A 23,134-nucleotide genomic window follows, 5' to 3' on the forward strand; every position below is an offset into this window, starting at 1 on the left:
ATCTCTGTCTGTGACAAATTAATAAAGAAGAAAAATCAGTTTGAACTGCTTGACATGATGAACAAATTTTAATGTTCAAACTATTCAGCTTCAGTGCAGAGGACCAGTTACCACTTGACAAACTATCTGAAGATATGTGAGTAATAATTTACTGTTCATTTTCTATCAGCAGCTAAAACCTTTATCTGTAATCTATTTTGATTTCTTGAAAATATGATCGACGTGAACAAGTTTGTGATGACCACAAAAGGCAAGCTACAATTTGGTGGCGTATAAGTTGTCCACTGTCCACAGTCTCCCTTTATTCATTTCTAATTATTGGTCTGCTGGGAGGATCTGGAATTGTTCTGTTCTTCCATTTTCTGGGATCCATCATGCATTATGACCAAACTGAACCAAAATGCTGCATATTTAAATGCAGATACTAAGAATACACAGTGTACTTGTATGCACATTTATGAATGATGTGTAAATTAAAGCCCTGTCAGTCCTGGTCAAGACAGAAAAGAAAGGGATAATAACCATACTGGGACATAAAGGTAGAAAAAGGCAGAATCAGAGCCTACTCCACAGAAAACACATCCTTTGTTTGTGTATTTCTGTCCAAATTCTGAACACACCATTAATTAAGGGATTAATATATAAATGCTGTCATGATATGATTGTTGACTTTAATCCTTTTTATTAAACCCTCCTAATGATAATTGGAAATACTTGTGCTTCATCAACGGAGAGGTGGAACAGACCAATCACTGAGAGTTTTTTTAAGCACACCCCATAAAGCTTAAAAATTAAGCCCAGGATGGCAGGAAAAAAGCTCATTGTAATCCTGATAATACTCAATGGTCCATTAAGCTCAGTGGTGACCTCTTACTCTGAAAGAGAAGAGGTAAATTAAGGGGTCTAAAAATAATGTAATCCCCCTCTGTGACTGAGGCACTGTAGCTTTAAGCTTTGCAATTGTAATCGAGTGACTGATGATTGCAGACATTTCCACCAGTGCACGCTGGTAAGCAAGTGACACAGTGAGAAAGAAAACTGCAGCAAAGGAATGATAGCTCTATTGTGATTGTGGACACAAGGAAACAGAGTTCAATTAGGCACCACATCTACAAAATGGGAACAAATCCATATCATCAAAATCTGGCTCAGCACTGGTTCTTTAATTTATAGACCAGTCTGGTTAGGTGCTGTTGGATCGGTTTGTATATCTGAAGGAAGGGATGAAGAAAGTGCTGAAAATAAAATCTTTGAGTCTAACAGAAAAGACAGCCCAAGCACTCCCAATGTGTCAAAAAGTTCAGAACAGGGAGCCTGATTCCTGTTCTGTGTGAATTAGACCCTCTCTCAGTGTATGCCACTCCCAGATCCCAGTTGGCCACATTGAAGGACATTTAAGAAACAATCACTTGAATCGCTTCTCTTTAATGGCTTCATAAAAGAAGTAATTATTCTGCAGCAGGGAGGCTCTGTCAATGGGAGATCAAATGATGTCTTCCACTATCCAGCCTTAACAAAGCTCTTCATTCATGGTCTTACAGAATATCTGCAGTTCAGTTTTTTCAAAGTGGAAAAGAGCTTTTCTCCCTCTTTTCTTCTCCCACCTTCACTAAGCACAGAAGATCTCTCTGCTTTAATCAAAAGTGAGTTCTCCCAGCTCCATTCTGCTGTGAATCTCAGTCCTCTCTGCTTGAATAGATTTAAGGGGGATTGAAGAGAGTTTCAGAAATGTTTAATACTGAAGAGGCAGAGAAGACGGGGAAATAAGAAATGCCTCTGTGTGGAACTTGTGGAAATAAAGTTATGAAAAAAAGACAAGGAACCCTAAAAAAACCAACTCACATTTGCAAAAGAAAAGTGTTGTGAAGAGCGCCTCATATTCAGGTGCTTTTGTTATAAACAAGATTCAGTAATTAGGATTTGTAGGCATGAAAAAATATAGATACAGCAATATATTGCGATACTTTGACCTAAGATATTATATCGATATTTCAACTCTTAATATCACATTTCTGTAAAAATAAAAATTCATATTTTTTTTAGCCGAGCTGGAACTAAAATACGACTTCAGTATTTCAAAAACAATAAAGTGGAAAAGATGTTTTCAATCAAATAGTCTTGACTTAATTTGTCCTTTCAATTTTGAGTAATATTGTGTGATTTACATATACACCATCTCTATTTTTTTCTTTGTTAACTGTGTGGAATATCGCAATATATCACAATATTGTGATATTGTGATGTATCGTGATACTATCGTATCGTGACACAAATAACGTGATGCGTATCATGAGGTTCTTGCCAATACTCACCCCCATTTGTAAGCTACAAAAACTTTTTTGGGAAACCATTTATACGTTTATTTTCACATTTCTATCCGTCTCTGGAATTAACTAATAAGACACGAGATGTTTGAAGTATTTTACATGAAATTCTGAACTTTAGAGACTGTGACTGTCTTCCCAAGTCACCAGTCCTTTGGCAGAGCTAAGCTCACGTAACGAACAGCCATGGCCTTACTCACTCAAATAAAGCAATGCTGGATATTAATTCAGTGTCTGTCCAACAAATAAACATCAAAGACTAAGTTCACCATCACTCCCTCTTAGCTGTTTAACTACTTTTAGGAATAAAATCTTGGCTTTTGGGCTGATTTTGAATCTGCTCACCAGCTAGCTGTGGGTGATGCAAACTGTGATCATATGTGATAATTAAATTTGAACATGGTGTGCAGTGAGTAGAAACAGCTGTTCACTGACATTTGAAATGATAGATAAGATAAGTGAGTGATAACAGCTTGAGAGGTGTTAGCTCTGTAGCTTTCTGGAACTAAATGGGTGATAATTATTTGCAGCTTCATAAATACTATCAAGACTTTTCCACTGTTCCTCTCATATTACATGTAAATATTCTGATTTACTGCTAGTATATCTATAGCAATATATCTCTACTGTAAATGTTGCTGTATTTTTTTTGCCCACACTGGAGTGAACACAGTCATACCCTACAATGGTAAACTAATCCTGTAGACTCAGAGTGTTATTGAGGGAACTTAACTCACAGAGGAGTTTGTTGTCACTGTCCTGTATCACACAGCTCATTCTGCTCTGTTGGACATAGTTAGAACAGAAATTCTGAATAGCACTCTGCAGTGCAGCGAGAAGGGGACGCAGACCCTCTACTGTAAGATGCACATTCAAGCTCCTGTGTCAACAAGCTCCCACTCTGCTGAAGTATCCTTAAGCACAAATCCTACAGCTCTGTTGTTCTGCAGCGAACCCTTCACCTTGACCTCCTGTCATGAGAGAAGAAGGAAATAGTGTGACAAAGCTGCCGTGAGTTACAGCCTGATATCACTTTACCAAAGGCACGGACCGTTACAGTAAATGTTGCTTCAGAGGCTCTGAAAACAGTCGGGGTGAAATGACTTTGTTCCATTTTGGGGCTGGTTGAATTTCAATTTCACAGTACAGACAAAATCACACTTTCCCTTTGCTTAAGTTTTCTCTTTCCTTTGAGAGAACCACACAGTGGTGTCACAGGACTATTTCCAATCATTGCACCTGCGCTTTGACTCACTGTTCTACACTGTCAAAATATTTGAAGTTCAAGATTTTGACAAATGTATATCCTTTGCAGCTAGATAAGACTGCGTCAGTCCAAGCTGGAAAAAAGAAGATTAAAGAGGCTACTTAGGATGTTGTTTGGAGCAAAGAGGTGCGCCTGCAAACAGAATCACATGCTGTGATCCCTTCAAACAATATACTCAAACTGCAGACTTTCATCTCAGCATGACCCACAGAAAACAGCAGATATTCAGAAAAACAGTCAAGCACTTTGTATTTACCAGAAAAATATAAATATAATCAAATGTATCCTTTCACATTGTATGTGTGTTCAAAAACAATTGATTACTGTCTTGTGAGAGACGAAAGTCCTTGTGACAATAGTCTAAGACGTCTACCGTAAGTGAAGAAAAAGTATTTTACACATCTCTGGAACAAGATTAAGTTTGAGAGCACAACATTTATTGACAAACATCTGGGAGCCATCTTGCTCATCAGTTGAAATGACAGTTGAAAGTCACACAAGGGGAAACCACCACAAAACAGCGAGTTTCACATTGTTTCCACAGATGTTAACCTCAGCAGAGCAGACTATAATGCAGCAAAACATGTTTTGAGTCATGACAAAAACCTCATTCTCTCTGCAGGAAAAACACTCCATTAGTATGCAGTCTATACTGCTGCCAACTCCTCCACACATAACCCACAGTAGAAACAAAACTATTTTCAGACTTTATTTTCCTTATATAATAAAAGGAGGCTTGCATGAGAACAAGCAGCGTGTCTGTCACTCCGAGTGTTGCTGTACACAAGCTAGTTAGCCATTTTTGATGAGCTGTTCAATGTGCACAATCACGCAGGGCAGCGAGCTGGGTGCACTGGTCTGAATGCGTTTATTTGAGGAAAATGAAGGGTGTATGTGGTAGGTTGCTCTGTAAGCAGGCCTTGTAAAATGTGAACTCAACCGTGGGCCTCATCGGGATCACGCAGATCTGCCTGTAAAGGTCAAGCAGCACCAGAGGCTGGCTGTCAAACTATCCTGTCCAATTAGATACCAACATCATTAGGGACCTTGTTGCTCACACAACTATTTCAAGAAACTGTTGTTGTTGTTGTTGTTTATGTCTTCATTGTTTGCCCCATCATCTATATATGAAATGACAAATCAATCAGTAAATGTGTTTTAGTGATTGCTACTCTACTCGCAGTTTACAATAGATTCCATTATGATGATGAATGCGTTATCAATGCTTGACTGCTTACATACAGTGTGTATGTGTATTACACTTTATCTAAACAAAACACTGGCTTGTTTGATACTTATTGGTAGAAATAGATCTGTGTGCATTACATTTTAAACTTTAAAAACTTTTCATTGCACTACTTTTCTTTCGAAGTGTAAGAATCAGTCACCACATACTCTAACTAGAAGCAAAATCAAACTGTGCCACATATGCATAAAGGAAACTTGACACATAGAGGGGTGTATCACTAACTTTTGATCATCATCCACCGCTCTCTATTCTGCAACATTTTTTGGGCCCTCCTCTACGGTGGCCCTGAAGTGCAAATAACAACGGCAATTTAGAAAACACAATGGAAAATGTTGATTTTGTGATTTTGATTTTTTTTAAGTTTAACCCTAACCCAATGGTCAATGTCATAGTGTTTTCTGAATTGCCGTAGTGTTTTCAGAATTGCCGTAGTGTTTTCTGAATTGCCGTAGTGTTTTCTGATATGCCGTTGTGTTTTCTGATTTCCTGTAGTGTTTTCTTATTTGCCGTAGTGTTTTCTGATTTCCTGTAGTGTTTTCAGAATTGCTGTAGTGTTTTCTGATATGCCGTTATGTGTTCTGATTTGCTGTAGTGTTTTATAATTTGCCGTAGCGTTTTCTGATTTGCCGTAGTGTTTTTTGATTTGCCGTAGTGATTTTTGATTTGCCTCAGTGTTTTTTGATTTGCCGTTGTGATTTGCACTTCAGAGCCACCATACTCCTCAGATGAGGGTTCTGTTTCTCAGTCCCCTTTTTTTCTCCAGTCCTTCAGGCCTCTACATGTATATGTGCACACAGGAGAGTAGTATAGTATGCTACTAAATGTGCCTACACAAAGAGTATTTTTGTGTGTGTTTGGTTGTGTGTATAGGAGAAGAAATGGGCAAAGTATCTGGGGACTCAGGCTTTCTGACAGCTGCCTGCTATGGGCTCACAGGAAGCAAAGGGCCTGCAGCTTCTGCTAAGATGAATAAAATATGACGAGCAAGCACAAGTGTTTCTCTGTTGATCTGATGCAATACAGATAACATCTCTAAAGCAATGGAGGGAAGCACAAGCTGGTTGTCACTGAGATAACAAAGGGAGATGGCAGCAGCAAGGTGCTCAGTTATCTCTGTAAAGGATACCTGCACTTCAGTCTAATGTGGATGCCCCAGAAACATATTTTCTTACTTCCCTTTGGTAGCATCCTGACATGGTTAAATGTGCCAAGGTTTTGAATTTGAAACTTAGACTCTCTCTTCTACAGAAAGTAGTTCCCAGAAAAACCTTCCCTGTCAGCTCTGTGGATTTTCCTGAGAAACTGGGACATTATTTATAGAAAGACAGGCTACTGCTGACTATTTCAATAATCTGAGTCCCAAAAAACAAAGCTCCCTTCCCCTTATTTATAGTCAAGTGTAGGCATGAATCTCAATGCCTCTCCACAGCACCCTCTTTTTGTTTTCTCTGGTGAAATATCAACAATTTGCAATTCCATGAAGCAATCTGATCTTCTGAGGAGGTATAGAGAGGGGTAGTTGAGCACGGCTGGAAGAGCTGGAGTGGGATGTCAGTCAAACATGAAGTTCGGACCCACCACGGAGTCTAACAGAGCAGATAATGCAGCCTGTGCTCTGGCCTCAGCGGTTCAGACAGACCATGTTAAGTTGACTGAGTGAGAGGGCTGAACCAGGAGTCAGTGAAGCGCTGAACTCAAGCTCAGGCTGAGTCATCCCGCCCTGAAGCAACCTGGGAGAGACATCTGCACAGTCGGTCACAGAGAGAGAGAGCGGAGGTGATGCGGGTTGACGAGGCGTGGCGACTGGCTCGTAGCTGACCAGGCGTGCTTCATTTACTGCATGTGATAGTTCCTAGCATCACGGCCAACCTGGGCAGCCTCACTGACAGATGGAGAATATTAGCACGGCTGCTGCTGCGGAGCTCTGCTTACTGCCAGACTCAGAAAAGTAGCTGATAAGGGGATAGACTTAGGCGCTCATCCTGCTTCCTGCTGGAAATTAATGGAAAAACATGTAAGGCTGAGTGTAAGAATAATAAGCTCTAAAAGTGTGTATAAATAGATGGGGCTCAGTTCCTGTTGCACATTTTTTAGAAGAAATCCCCGCAGATACAATTACCGAGCAGAGAACCATGAGAATCTGCTTCTATTTACCTTTTAATAACATATTGCCTACAGGAAATCAGCAAAAGTAGTTTATCCATTTAAGAGCTTGGGTATCCTTTTATTCTATTATGATCACAGAAGTAGAGAGGGGTCTTCGGGGAGGGAAAAGAGGGATGCACATCTTGATTTGGCCAAGAAGTTCATTTCACAGCGACCTGACAAATTTCTCGAGCAAGCGTGAGAGCCCAATTAAGTCCCAGCTCTCTGAAAGGAGATCTGAGGCTGCTGCTGACACTGACTGCACAGGCTGACAGACCCAGAGGGGACTCCACTCCTTCTGATGATTTATCGCACAGAGTCTCCCACTGCTGTGCTGCAGTATTGTGAGGACAGGCTTTACAGAAATCTCCTGACGTCTCTTTTTTTAAAGAAAAAGCCTGTCTAATTCATAACAATGCAGTCTGAATGTGTTTTCACATATCAACTACAAGAAGCAGTGATCTCTAATGAGAGACAACACATAGATGCTATCATGGCTAAGATACTAACTAGCCAAAGCTGATAGAGCTTAAAAAACAAAACTGTTTCACGGCAAACGAAAAGGTGCAATCAAGGATGCCTTCAGTCTTACATTATTTAATTTTTTACCTAGGGATAAGTGTTGCCTCAGTTTGAGGTTTAAATCCCCCCAAAATAGTAGCACACAGGCAGCACTCAGACCTGCGTTCCTCTGGTTTCCTAAAAGTGGAGTTGGTAAACATCGTTTTTTGTTTTTAAAGCTCTGCTGTTGCCAGTTTGGAGCTCTGTTGGTGCAGCAGGCAGAGAAAAAAGAGCCGGCAGTTTGACACCAACAAAGGCCTTTTTGTGAAGCAGGGATCAAGTTAAATGGAGGACAAGAGGTTCTCCTACTCAAGGTGAGCAATTACAGCCATGATGTACTGATCTCACACACTGGCACCATCTCAAGGTCGGCCATGGAGCGAATGTGAAGAGAATGTGACTTTAATATCTACTGTTTTCTCTTTTATCTTCTGCTCTTCATCTTTCTTCTGTTTCTCACACTCTCTTACCCTCTCTTCACTCTCACCCAAACACACACATATACACACATGATGTACAGCCTCCTGCCTTCCCTGAGCAGTTGACGTTGGATGTTCACACAGCTGTGAGTCAGTCCAACAGTGGGGCGTCCAAACAGAGAGTTTCGGCCAGACTGAGGGGAGCCTAGGGCTGATGCCTCATCTGGGAACCTGGCTGATCTCCTAAAAAACACTATATGTTGTGATAACCTAGAAATTTATCAGAGGGGACGTATTATTCTACTTCATAATACAACAGAGGACTGTAAATGTATAAAAATAAACAGTGATCTTTGATTACATGTATGGATTGATCTAGGACAGCTGTTCTCAAACTTGGGTGAAATAAATCTCAATACTCCAGGAAAGATATCACAAATCAAAGCAAAGATTCAGGCTTGTGAGATTTATTCAGGAAGAAAAGCACAGTGACATAAGGTATAAGACGTGGAAACCAAAGACTTTTGTGCTCTTTGAGAGGAACTCATCCGTCAAATATGAAATACAACAAAGCTTTTCTTGCTCGCAGGTTTGCTTTCAGTGTACGGTGAGAGGTTTGTGTCTTTCATGTTTAAAAACTCAAGCATAAATTGCATTTTTACACTTGCACAATAACTCAACTGTTATATGCACAAACAATAAAATCCAGTTAATTTAGTAGAAACTTGACTCCTTGTTACCAGCTACCATAGTTGTGGTATTCCAGTCCAGGACTTGTCCTGAAGTCTGACTCAAATCTTGATTTTCAGCACACATGGTTGGACTTGGACTCGAGCAGTGATGACTCAGACTTGGACTCAGACCTGAGCACTGACTGCAATCTGACTTGGAAAATGGTGAGGAGGACTCAGATTTATTTATATCATAAAGACTGATTTGTTTGTTTTTTGCTATTTTGGCCCTCATGATTTATTCAGTTTGGAGCAAGGCTGGTGGAGCATAGTCACCTGCGTGCACGTTCACTTGCTGTCTTCCTCTGCTACCAGGATGCCTAAAGGGATGCCATGAATAGCGCATTTTGCTTTCAAAGAATTTACAGCAAATACAAGCAAGAGCAGTGACACGTGCTGTATGTAAAAAAAAAACAAGGGGGAGAAGACTTGAGAAGATGGGATCAAACTCTGACATACATCTGTCCAGGATGCACCCAGAAAAGTGAGATGCTACAGTTACTTGGACTGTTAGTGTTAGCAAGCTGCTAGCAAACAACACCACACTGCCAGGGATTTAAATAATGTAACTGGTTCATTTACTTCACATGGCGGAGAATGATTTCATTTTTGTTCCTAAATGGCAGCAAAGCAGAAAATGGTACTGAAACACTGATGAACACATCAGGTAGTTTGCTGAACCATCACAGTGCAAAATGCCATAATGACGCTATCTAATGACTAAGTCCTGGCATGTTTCGAGATTTATGCACAAAACCTTGCACTCTGATCCTAACAGACAAACAGATACACACACATCATCTAACGGCTTATATTAGTCTGGTTGGATTAAACAACACCCATGTCCTCAGCAGGCAGTCTGTCTGTGTCTGAGCTGTAACAGCAGGTCTGAGCTCAAAAATATAATTGGCCATTAGGCTTTTTTTAAGTAGCAAAGTCTAAAAAAGTTTTCTTTACATGCTGCACATAAGGATGAAGAATAACGAGAATAAATGCTTACATGTATTTCATTATGACAGTGAACTGCTTTAAAGATTGAATTGGTTTTCTTTTGTGTTTGTCCCACAAGTTTGTTTCTGAGTTTAAGTAAAGTCATGTAGCAAACAAGTAATACATAACTACTGGTAAAAGTGCAATGTGTAGTGATTAGCAGCATTTAGCAGAACAGAATGGTAGAAATGGAAAACAGTAATACATATGTTTGAATTAGCATATTATCACCTGAATATCAAAATCAGGATTTTATTGTTAACTTATATGAGCTCTACAAAGGAGCAGGTCCCAATCCAAAGAGGTCCCCATCTTTCACCACCATATTTCCACTGTTTCACACAATACCCATTTTTGTATTTAGTTTGTGGCCACACAAAATACACCGTTTGGAATACAGAGAAGAGAAGAGCTTTTGAGTTGAGAGTTTTTGACGATGCATCGTTGCAGCATCTCGTCCTTGAAAGCCGCTGTCGCTCCACCGACTTGTGGGTTGAGCAAGGGAGCATCAGTCTAGAATCTGATTGCTAGATATTTCTAAATATTTCTACTTCTACACACTGTACCATTTATATTAGTGAAAAAATTGTGTATTGACTTTAAGGTTTAGGTAGGTTTGTCCTCACATCCGACCGAGCCATAATTTTCTTGATCCGTCCAGCAGAAGACATCCCGTGTGAATAATCCACCTTAAATCTGAAAACCTGGCTCTGATGATCATGCAGGGACACTGACCCTTGCTTTGGATCTGTGTCACCGGAACAAAGTTCAAAGGATTATCCTCTTCCTAAGATCTTTTTTTTTACAAGGAAAAGCCAATCTTTTATTCCAGAGTAAATCAAATAAAAGCACCCTTTTTATTTGTATTCACAATAACAAAAATAGATTTTGAAGCCACTAGGTTTTATGCTTTTGAACGCCACACACTACAAATAGTCGGAAACTTTTAGCATGTCTTTGGAAAAGACATCAGAGTATTCAATGCCAAGCTATTTCTGTATGAGCTCTAATGAGCATCCTTCCATCTTTTCTTGATGCTGATATATCCAGAGCGAGTATTACACCCTGCCTACACACAGCCTGGACTCTCCCTCTACTGTTATTCAACTGTAAGGACTGACACTAGCATGCAAAACTGTATTTCCTGTCAACTCCTCTGGCCATCTCCAAAGCCTGCGGATCCTGGATATGATCCACAGCACGTCCCTGAGAGGTCGCCAAGAGGATGAGGAGATAAGCTCTGGAGGAATTCAAAGCTTCTCACTGTGCTGCCGGCCACCCTGTCGCTACACAAAGGACGTCATATCTGAGACACTTTCAAGGTCTCCTCTGCGGCAACTGCTAAAAGTAAAACTTCAAATTAACAAAAACATTCTGGCTTCTAGGATTCAATCTTCATTGTGCTTATAAAATCTGACATTTGAAATCCAAAGGGGATCTTTGTGAGGCAACAATTTGAACCTGAGTGTTACCTATGACAACAGTACCCTCTCGTTCTCAAGTGTAAAGACACAAATAAAGGTTGTTGCCATAGTTCTGTGACGTCTGTTCACTGATTTCTTCAGGGAGGACAGAGCTCCCAGGACAGCAATGCCACCGTTGGCAACAATAAAATCTGTTCAGGTGTTTTTTGGATGGGTTTCCACAGATTTCTACAAAATAATTTCACACAAAAAAAAACATTAAAAGTGGGCTCAATAAGGATTAGGAGGAATTGGAGGTTTAATTCAAATGTCACATAATTGTTCAATGCATTGATCAGTTGTGCATTGTCTAGATTCCTGAGCTATGAACTGAGTGCCATAACTAGAGGTCACTATTCTTTTATTTACTGTTGTGTCAAGTGCTGATAAAGAAGCAGCAAAAGCAATTAGTGCCGCTCATTAATTGATTTTGACAGCAATGTGATCAATTTTAACAACCATTATGTTCTTCTTCTCTAACTCCACACTTCCCATGGAGCAGCTGGTTCAATACAGTGATCTACAGTACATTGAGGTCATCAAAAACAATGAGCGGGAGAGGAAGCGGCTCAGTGTGCACAATTCCATTAAAATCATTAAGAGATAGGCCCTCTGCATGTTGAGGGGTTATTTTGGGTTTTATAGTGAGCTAATAAAAAACATGCAGATTACACAATAAGGTGCTAAAATTCGTGTTGTGTCCAACAACCACCAGTCCAAAACCAGATGATACTCAATCCAGATTGATAAAAAGCAGAGAAATGCAGCAAAGTCCTAACATTGGAAAAGCAATAGTACATCCTGACCATAAATGGTGGCATTAATCATTAATTTACTGACATGTTTTAAAAGCACTAAGGACCAACATTCTGATTGACCACTGCTAATAAATCAGCTTTGACAACATGACTGTGCATGCTTGAGTTCAGAAATTCTAAACTGAAACAAATGAGGGGAGGAAATGCAGGTTAGGTATCCCAGGCTGTTTCCTTAGTCTGGTTTGCAGCTCTGGTTAAAAATTAGCAGCAGTGCTCTAATGAAAATGTTGCGACTTCACACACTGGGGGGAAATGATTCAGTCTGCAGGCCACCGGTCATGCATGCGCCTGGTCAGAGACCAATGCATCTTTACTGCCCACTGAGCATGATAATGTGCTGAGCAGAAAGCAGGGACACCTTAACATCTGTCACACAGCACATAGGGACTACAGGTGCAAATATTACAGCAAATATGAAGGTAAACCTTCTGAACCATGTGGCCACTCTTGGATTTTACTGTGTAGTGTGAAGACATGGATAGGGAAGATTAGGGCAAGTATTTTTATCACCTGAACTTCAGTCTGCAAACACCAATGCTTTAAATAGAAAAGCCGAATATAGAAGGCCCACGGTTAAATCTTTACTTGAACAAGTGGCATATCCTGTATTCAAAACAGAGGGTGTTCAGCTCATCTGTGAGTCTATACAGACTTCTATAACCTATGTGTACATTTTACAGTATGGACTGAGAGTTGCATTAAAGGCTTCCTCTTAAAAATTAAGTGGGATATCTGTAGTGGCTCAGCTTACCTTGCAGGGAGTCAGGGGCAGGCTTCAGCAGATGGTTTGATGTTGCAGTTCACAGGACGAAACCCAGTTGAGGATGGTCACCTCTCAGGCTCAGGCATGTTGTCTCATCTCCGCAGTCATTCAGCCAAACACAAACAGCAACATGCTCTCTGTTAGGCTCTCTTCGATTAACCGCAGGTTCGTCGCGTCATTTTATCAAGCTTATTAGCTTGTGCCGTCTCCCCGCGACGCCCAGTAATCTACTGTACAGTACCTTACCGCAGATAAACCCGCTGCGCACTTCTAGCCTTCTGACGGAGGAGGAGGGAGTAATGTTAATATCCGTGTGTGCTCAGTCGTTTAAAACACAGTCCTCGCTTCGATTCACCCGCTCCACTCAGCTGTTCAGGTGAAAGAGTGGACGTGAGGCGGGCTCTGAGGTCGACCTGTCTTTTCTCTCTGTCTCCAGTCCGGTGTGCTGGAAGCCTGGAAAGCTGTTTGACGCTGCGGACAAGCAGCGCCGCACCGCGCGCTCTCGCTCCCATACGGACCAACAGCACTGCCTGCTGTACTTAAAGAGACACAGCAGAGACACTGCGCCGCACTCTGCACTGTGCTCTGCGCTCTGCTGCTGTCTGCTAGGACAGACACAGCAGGTTTGGTGAGGTTACACGGGCCCTGGAGCTGATAGACCAATTTCTTTTTTGATATTTTTTTAATTGTTTGGAGTAAAGACTCGTTGTCAGCTAGCTATTACTACCAGCAGTGCTAAGCATAATGAGGCACCTTTTTCCTTGCACTAACAGTTTCTTGTCTATTAAAGCCAAACTAAGGTGATATATTTCAGTTTTAGTTAATTTTGGACTAAGCATTGGTATTCAAGTCTTTCTAGTCTCAATTGCTTTATTTCTACCCCTAACGATTACTCACAGCACAGAGTTGACTTGCAGAGCCATTGGAAGTTATTCAAGGGTTAAGATTAGCAACTTGACTTAACTGGATTAAGTGACTGAACTAAATCCAAACTGTATTTATTTCGGATATTTAAAATAGTACTATTGTCATTCTATAACACTATAACACTTAGTGGAGTGGATGTGTGTGCTGCAATACATGAGCAGTAGCAGACACATTCACTAAAACTTAAGCTTTCTTGTCTTTTTATTAGTATAAATGAAAAACTGTTACACCACAATACTGTCACATTTTAATTGACACTAATACACGTTTTTGTTTTTCTTCTTCAATTACGAAATTAATCATGATTTCTGTGGCTGCTCTCAAAACCACCTACCAGATGTCAAGCCTCTATGTGTGTCTACTGCATGCAGGATTTCCAGCATCAGATCAGGCTGACCATCCATTGTGTTTAGCTGCAAATCTTGTTGTGTGTAACCTGTGTGCTTCAATCAGTTTTATGGTTCTTTTCCTGACAGTCACAACTGTTAAATCAGTGGCCTAGACCTACTGAATTACACACATCTGAGATCTCTCAAGTGTTTGGCGTAAACAGACATTCTCATGCAAGCAGACTGCTCACAAAGCACAGATATACAGCACTAAGTGTGTTTCAAGTCTGAACTCCACCTGGCTGATGCGGTTTAGAAAATGGGAGCCTGTCTGACAAAAAGATTAAGTTTTAATGAAAGAAGATCATCGGTTTGTCTCACCTGTGAGGTTTTTGTCAGCATACTTAGTCTCTTCTTGCTCCAGCACCTGCAGTCTGAATAAGCCACTCAGTCATTACAAGCTTAACGCTGAATGGTGCATTCCTAAGGGATGGTGTGCTGACACAACAAAAATGATTCTACATATTTCAGCTGCATCAATTCATGCGCTGGTTGCTGTGTGTGCTGTCGCCAGAAGCGCTGTCACCTACAATTACTCTCCTCAACATGGTGACTCAGGGATGGACTCCAACTTGGAGGGTAACTTTTAAAATAACCAGTGTGCATGGTGATATTACTCATGCTGAATCAGACAGATGGGGCAAGAGAGGGGCACAAACATCAAAATCCTGAGACTCTTTAAGAAGAAAAGATGGATTTTGAGGGTTATGTTGCAGATAATTGCAAAACATATCCCCTGTTTTATGTGTTTTTTAAAGATATACAAACACACACAGGCACACACACAAATGCATTGTTCAAGGTCAGAACTGTGTTTGTCTGTACAGGGTGGGAAATCATGTGGTGCAAGAGATAAAATTCCAGACCTGCCAACGCTGTGCATCTGCATCACGAGCTTACAATCTCTGCATTGAGTGCATTGTGCACTGGCCTGTGTGTGACCACCACTGATTTATCTGCTCTTCAGACGCAAAAGACAGAAGTAAATAGATGAGAATGGGCTCATTGTGTAAATCTGCTCTCTCATGGGGACACGTAGGTGGTGGTATGAAAGGGCGATGGAGAGAATGTGCCTTCATTTTCAGATAAAGCCCAGTTAAATCATTCCTCTGATGTTTCATGTCACCATCTGACAAGCGGCTTCAGCGAGTACAGGCAACACACAATCAGAAAAATAACTCATTGTGCTCTATTTCTCCCTCTGTCACTGGGATAATTGCACCACACAGCTCAGGAACAAAAGCATGACACCAACCCTATCAAAGATATTTTATGAAGAAACCCACACATCACCTGTTTGCCTTCAAATGGGAGGTTTCAAAGAGACCAGTCATTCTTTTGTGCTGAAAACAAAGCATCATAGAAAATCAACTTGAGTTACTGTATGGGAAGAAGCTCACTATTGTGATTTTATTATATTTTATTTTTTTTATTTTGGAACTGAGCTGCAAGTCATTTTGTCACATGTCTTTGCCACGTGACAGAGATGAAAAGACAGACATTCAAACTTTAGCATGCTGGTAAAAAAATAAAACATATTCCCTTGAGGTTAGTAGAGGACGTCATATGTAGAGGCCTCATACTGATTTCAGAGGCCACATGTACCTCACAGACAATCATTCGGTTTCATGTTTCTAAGTGGTTGGTTAGTTTTGAAGTCTCTTCAAACACACTATTTCAGGGAGATCATTGTGACTGTTTTGAAGCACTAAGACTTTGTTAATTGTCATATGAGATCAGGACCAGTTTAAGTGCTCTTGTGAGTGTTGGTATTGCCTCCAGCCCATCAGGAACAATGACTGTTGACACATCAACTCTGTAACTCTAGCTCATCATCAGACAGAAAAACTGACATCAGTTCATCATGTAAACATCCTTTGGTGGACATGTTCAAGTTTCCACTCTTGTAACAGAGACGCAGAGGCCATCACATGAGGTTGTGAGGATGAGGTTGTTTCCAACATCTGAACTGTGCTCTCAGTTCACAACTTCACATGACACGGGCATCAGCTTCTTACAGTTGTTTTCAAGTTATGTACTGTTTGTTTCAGAAATCTCGATCAGGTTTTTGAAAGTATTGTTCAATCCGAAATTCCAAAATTAAAGAATACAATGATATAAAACAGAAAACAGTACCTGGTTCTGGAATTGGGCAGACTGTTAACAATAATTGTTTGACATTGTTTTGAGAACAAGACTAGTTTCTAAATCAACAGTGGCAGCATTGTGAGGCTTTGCTATCAAGACACAGCTTGAGCTAAATGCTCAGATGCTACATGTTTATACTGTAGAGGGTTAATGATGTTTAATGTTGTTCCATGCTCTTAGCTTTGCTTGAGGGCATGCACACATCAGATAATCTGATGGAAACTTATGAGGATAGCAGATCAATGAATAAAGTATTTGAAACAGTGAAAGCTAGTTAATTAAGAGGACCATCATTGTTGCAATTGCACTTCATCTTCAGTGACAGGATTAAGCATCAAATCATTCCACCAATATTGTAGAGCTATGTCACGTAAATGAACATGTCCAACTCATGTTTGCGAGTAATGCAGCACCATGAGTGATGAAGATTCCCCATCTGGGGTGCATAAGGACAAAACATGGGGGCTTTCTTGAATTAGTTGCTGAGATAGTTAGTCCCGATCAAACAACTTATCAATCTGACCAAGGAATGTAAACTATTGATTAATTTTTGTTGTTGTTGTTGTTGTTGTTGTTGTTGTTGTGTCAGACTTAGTCTTATCGGATCATCAGCTGATTATTGTAGTTTTTTAACAATCTCAATTCACAAATACAATTATAGTAACTTTTCTAAAAAATACAACCTAAAAATCTGTTGACAATGATTGCTGTGTAGTTGATTAAATGTGCATAATTTGAAATCTAAGTTTTTGTTTATTTTAAAGTTAAAGTCACTGTGAGGCATTTTTAACTGGTTTAAAAATAGTGTCCCTCTTGTACATATGACTCCTCTTGACCTCCACAATAAAATAAGATTATCAGCAACAAGACAGCATTTTTTTCTAATTTGCAGTGCCTGTGTTTGTGTCAGAGTCAATGCCTGACAGCTAGTAAAGTTTGATAGTAAGAAGTTAGCAAGCGGGAGGAGTTTCTTCTTCTTAAGATAAATTTAGATGATACTAGAGCAGGATTATTAAAAAGATGTATGTTTGCAGCCAACATTAACCTGCTATGTCTGATCACCTTTTGTAAGCTGACTAACATGAATAAATCAATGTTTTGTCTTTGTTACATAACAGCTGATTATGTTAGATAGCTATAAATCAAGACATTACCTCATCACTCTGCATCCTGCAAAAAAATAGTCTTGAACAAAGGAAAGTAGTATTAAAGAAGATCTTCCTGTCATTCTCTTGCTTCCACAATAAATGTACACATTGGCAAGAGTAACAACTTTACCACAGTGGGTGTATAGTGCTCATGTGAAATGCAGTCTTCATCCAACAAAAACACTTCAGACTTCATTCAAAGGGGTCACCAGATCAACACAACATGAAAGTTTCCCACTGTGCCTTTAAAGTTGAATGCATTCTGTATTTTAGTTGTTATAGTTATAAACATAACTGTACAGACACATTGTCATGAACAGATACAGCATAGATGTATACTATGGTCACAAATACTATACTCTAAAATACCCAGTGTTGTCTTCTCATTGTCATGTAACATTTCAATAATTATTCAGCTAACAAACTGTAAGTCTGAATCAATACCTGACCAATTGTTGCCACAAATAAACAACACAATCGATTTAGTTTTCCTTGGTTCATTTTGCTGAATCGTCTAGTTTCTCACGCCAATCAGCAGTTAGTCATGTGACACGTTTATTGATCTGCTTAGGGGTTTATTATCTTCTAGGCTGGAGGCTATGCACCCATGGGACCAATCAGTGATTCTCGATTAAATCAATTGTGGCGCTCCCCTCCCCAAGTCTGACACATTTAACACAGACACCACTTCATTATGTTTCGTTTTAGTTTGTTTCCTCTGCACAGTGGTAATCATCTGTAGCTGATGAGAAACTGTACACAGTTCCGTTCTGAAATAGTTTTCATCGATTTGACACGAGAATAACAAGATCAATAAATGTAGTTGCTGCGCACGATGTTTGACCTTTAAACCAATAAACACTTGCTTCCCGCTCTGCAGGCAGCTTTTTTTGGCATCAGGTGCAATTACATAAGCACATTTTACAGCTTTATGTTGTGAGGATTTCTCTTTTCCATTTGAGGGTTTATAACATGTTACATACATTTCAGCTACCTTTGCTTCAAAGACATCTAAGAAGATTTTTCTTAAGAAGGGCTGGAAGAATCAAGAGCTCTTTCTGAATGCTGAATTCCTCTTCAAAAACTCCTCCACACATAGCTCTTCAACATAACCTGAAAGGTTTGAAATCTTACATCATGGAGCTAAAATAACTTAAACTTTAACTATTTCTCTACCACTTCTTTCCGATGTCTACAGAGCTGTGTGGCTGCAGTTCTTTAAAATTGTTTCCTTTGTGTTGGCCTTGAAGAATAAGACATATTGGTAAAAAGCCATTAAAGTCTATCTAGACTCTTAAATTGTTTCCCTGACAATTATGAAATAATACTATCATTACCAAGCCCTTCTACTCAACAGCCACTTGATGAGTATTAAAGATTAACAGTCTGAAGAACAGCATTGCTGCTAATGCTGCAGCCTTGAGTTCTCCATTAACTGCTGCCTTAATATTTCATGTACATCTTAAGTAGGGATGCAGAAGACATATCAGTCCAATAAATGACTGGCCTATGATGAGAATTTTTTATTATCATTTACTATTCCATTAATACAATTTTATGATACATAAATACGATTAATGCAACCAATAAGTGTTGCTTTCATTCACTCATCAACATGCCCACACATCCAGACATAGCAAGGTTGGTAGTAATCCATCATTAGAAGAGCATCAAGCACAGCTGCAACAAGCTGATGAGTACACTGTTAAAACGAAAAATCTGTAAAAACTCAAAACTTGTAACTCAAAATTTCAAGGCAACTGTCTGCACTAGATTTTTGAGCTTTGAGCCTAACTAGAAATCTCACATTTCTAGCCAACTGATTCATTTGTGTTCAGATGACTTATCATTCATATATAGTCTAACTTATAGTTTTGAGTTCTACATACTAAGAAGTGAAAGTTGTGGCAGCTTATTATTTTTTGTTCAGAAAATGCACCTTTGTTATTACTGCACCGTTTTCCCACTTGCAAGGTAACTAGCTAATGTTCAAGGCAGCTAACTATTGGTAATTACCATGCCTTATTAAACTAACTAACTAAACAAATTAAAGTTACATTAACCGTGAATCAACTCACCATCAATTGACAAACTGTAAAGCTAGAGATTCAATTCAATACTCAAACAAATACTCACCTTTTGGGGCGATAAAATCCACACAGGACAGGAGAGATGGCGCCACATGTGGGAGACCCCTGTAGATTTGAGTTTGAGACCCCGTTCTTTGCCTGAAGCATATATTTAGCCTAGCCTCAAACCCATAATTTCAAGTTTTGCCAACCTAATTTATGAAATGAGACCAACTTTACACAACAAACTTCATACAGGGAGTTGAGATAACTACTTTGATGTAGTTTGCATCAAAATGGAACATTTTTTGTTTACTTTACCAAAATATCATTTTCAGGCCAACAATTCTAAGTTTTCATTTTTACATTGTATCAATAGACATATGGACTTCTCCAGTGGGCTTATTTTGACGGTCTTGATGAGGACTTTAACATGGAAAAGACATTGTTATGCACAAGAGGGTTCGCAGAAAAACTCAAATTAAACAATTTAACATTGGTCCTACTTACCCTACAGTGTGGATATCTTTTTTTTTTTATTACAAAAACGTAAAGATAAAAAACTGTTTAATTTACTGGTATTGATCATCAGGTGAAAGGCATCATCGGTTATCGGTATTGGTTGAACAAATATGTGTTGTGCATCCTGGCATCCACCTTGAAACAGTTAAAAGATGTCTCATTTAGTGAAGAGAGCAGCTGTTCAGATCATTATTTTATCTGTCTGCAGCACTTAATCATTGCTGTGTTGTGTGCTGACAGGCTGGATTATCTATAATTCTGTGACAGTGTGGAAGAGATAAATCAAGGAGCAGTGACACACAGTGACTTTGACTTATTCCCAGTCACTCTGCCCTTCAGAGAAGCTGTGTGGGGCCAGGACTGAACTGATAAGCTTCACTTGGCTCCATTATCACAAATAAACTCCTTGCATTTGTTGGCCAAAGATTTTATCTGTACTCTCACTCTCAGATATTTTGTACTCTCTGTTCAGAGGGACATGCACTGTCTGTTCTGTGAGACCTGATTATGGCTTCTTCAGACAGTGCGAGGCAGCAGCATGACATGTTGGATCGTAGTATAATAAATGGTGATGAAAAATCCTCCTTAGATCACAATGTCGAAAGCAGGTTTGGGCCGGTCTGGCTGAGAGGCGGGAGCAGGGGTAGCAAGATTCACTGAGTCTGTTGTTAAACCTGGTGATGGATGCCGAAATTAATAATTCAACAGTCACTCTAAAAACTAGCAAAAAATAGATCCTGCATTATTAAAGGGCAGACTGAATTAATTAGAAATATGAATTAATGATGAGATTATCCTGAGCATTCAACTCAACTTCCTGGTAGTAGCACTCTGGGAATCAACGGGTTGAGCTGTTTTGAGTGTAGTCACACACACACACGTGTGCACATACATAGACACAAAAATTGTTCTGCTTGGAAGACTGAGGCTGTGAAATCAACCTCTCACACAGTAATTGCTATTCAGGGAGTGTCTCAATGTCAATGTTTCAGCTCAGGGTAGTATTACTGAAGACCTACATCTTTCTGTTACCATTAAAAAATAATGACACCTTGACTGAGTTTCACTTGGTGCCTTTAACTGTGCTGTTTGTCGTATCTCATTAAATACATCTGACACAGTTTGGGGTTTTTCGTTTGTTCTGGTTTCCTGGGTTGCTATCAGTGTCACACAGTACTATTTTCAACACATCACACTGCTGAGAATAACACACCCTTATCTTGTGTTTGTGCTCATTTCTTCATTCGTTTATAGGTGATGTGAACGTTCGTGCCCTGCAATAAGGATCTTTATTCAGTGGAGATGTGCTTGCATTATTAATTAAAGGCTCTAATTTCACATTCCTGCACTCTGTTGAAAGCAGGGTATACAGACGTTAAGAACAACTGTCATGTCATCTGAGCTAATTTCACAGACCAGTTTAATGAGATACTTGCTGCTGTTCAAAGGCCAAAAGCAAAAAGAACCAGGGAGGAACTGCAGACACTGACTAATGTCATCGACTTAGATGAGACACATACTTTCAAGTGTTTTTTTGTTGCAGTGCCTCACATCTGCCAAAAGCTCCATCTCTCGTCTTGGGTCAGCACTGTCTCTTGTCTTGTATTATGAATGACTGCAGCGTGAATGACGAGTGACTCCAAAGACAAAGGACAGCTGTAGAGAAGGGCTGTGTGTTTGTATATTTGAAAGAGAGATAGCCCAGAGAGCATTTATTAGGTTTGTCTCTTGCAGATATATTACATGAAGCCTAGAGACTAAGACAAAGTGTTTGGAGTAGGATTTGGCAAATATGACTAGAGTTCTGTCTAGATTAACTTAATATTTGAGCAGCTTTCATAGGAATTAAAATAGGAAGCAACTCTTTATGACGCCAACCCTTTAATGGTATTCACAGCAGGGGACATACGACCAAATGTCACACTGGCAAACACAGAGAAATGCAAAGGTCTCTTCATTTACTGTCAAAATGACTTCGTTTATTACTAAGTAAAGCACGCAGATTAACAATAATTGAAATCTAGCTTCACAAACCAACATCATCTGATTACTGACATCAACAACACAAACACTAAGTAACAACAAGCTTAACAAACATAAATGCAGTCTAAAATATCTTGCTTGTCTTCTTTTTTCTTTTTAAATGTGTGTGTCTTCTTATTGTGGTTTTATACGGGACCTGAGAAACAACATTTTGTTCCACCTCATGCGACAGTTTGTGTTGGTATGACATAAAACCTTAAATCCTTGAACCTTGAATTCTTGAACCAGCCCTTTAGTCCATAATAGAAAATGAGACATGGTTGGTCATCACTACAATTTGTTTGCATTATCATGCTTTAAGAAAATAATCCAACACTCTTTGGTGTTGCAGCTGTAACCAAGTGGTTAAAGTATATTGATTGAAGGGCTGGGCGATAATTCAATAACGATAATTATCGTGATATAATTTTTCTCAATATAAATATAACAAATGTTCGATAAAAAAATGTATATATTTAAACGCCTGTAATCCATAGTAACCTTAAACGGGAGTGCACTACTCACAACAATACTCTATAAACTGATACACAGCATACAATGTGATGTATCTTTGTTGTAAATTTAAATCAAAATATGTAAATAACCTCAATCTGAGAAAAATAAGAATCTACAAACTAAAACTTCACAAAAATCCTGTCTTACACAAAAAACCTGCTTCCTGTTCAGAAAAGAGGGATTCAAGAAGCTTTTCAGAGAACTAAATCCAGATACAAGCCAACAAACCATCGGATTTGTAAAACTGTAAAAAATCTGCCTTTAAATGTAAATGAAATAATGATTTGATATTCATCGTGATAATTATCAATATTGACTGATATGAAAAACTTTATCGTGATAACTTATTTTTCAATATCACCCAGCTCAAATTGATAGCAACGATAGTAATGAATAATAGCTGTCTCCAATACCAAAGTTGTGCCAGCAGTAACAGTACAGTATCTGCACAGGACTTTGGATACTGTCTAAAATGCTTCATTTGCAAGTATGCCAGCCAAATACAATGACCAGTGACCACATAATGACCTCCCCAACCACCACCCTCACCACCCCCCAAAAAAGGAAGATATCAAGTGGTTTGTGGTAAATTATCAGATGACAGCAGCACACAATGACAGTGTAATGCTAGCAGAGTGTAATGTAAGTCAAAGCAACCAAAAT

At 39.4% G+C, this 23,134-nt stretch overlaps 1 protein-coding gene across 1 annotated transcript in view; it reads right to left on the reverse strand.

Annotated features, from left to right (window-relative positions):
- The window catches only part of wscd2 (WSC domain containing 2), a 35,401-nt gene extending 22,148 nt beyond the window's left edge, over positions 1-13,253 (reverse strand). The window contains exon 1 of the mRNA XM_034692965.1: positions 12,719-13,253. The gene's annotated coding sequence lies outside the window, so the exon portion shown is untranslated. The remainder of the gene's footprint in view (positions 1-12,718) is intronic.
- Between the last annotated feature and the right edge of the window lie 9,881 nt (positions 13,254-23,134).

This window comes from Notolabrus celidotus, chromosome 9 (genome assembly GCF_009762535.1).
Source record: "Notolabrus celidotus isolate fNotCel1 chromosome 9, fNotCel1.pri, whole genome shotgun sequence".
Classification (NCBI taxonomy): domain Eukaryota; kingdom Metazoa; phylum Chordata; class Actinopteri; order Labriformes; family Labridae; genus Notolabrus; species Notolabrus celidotus.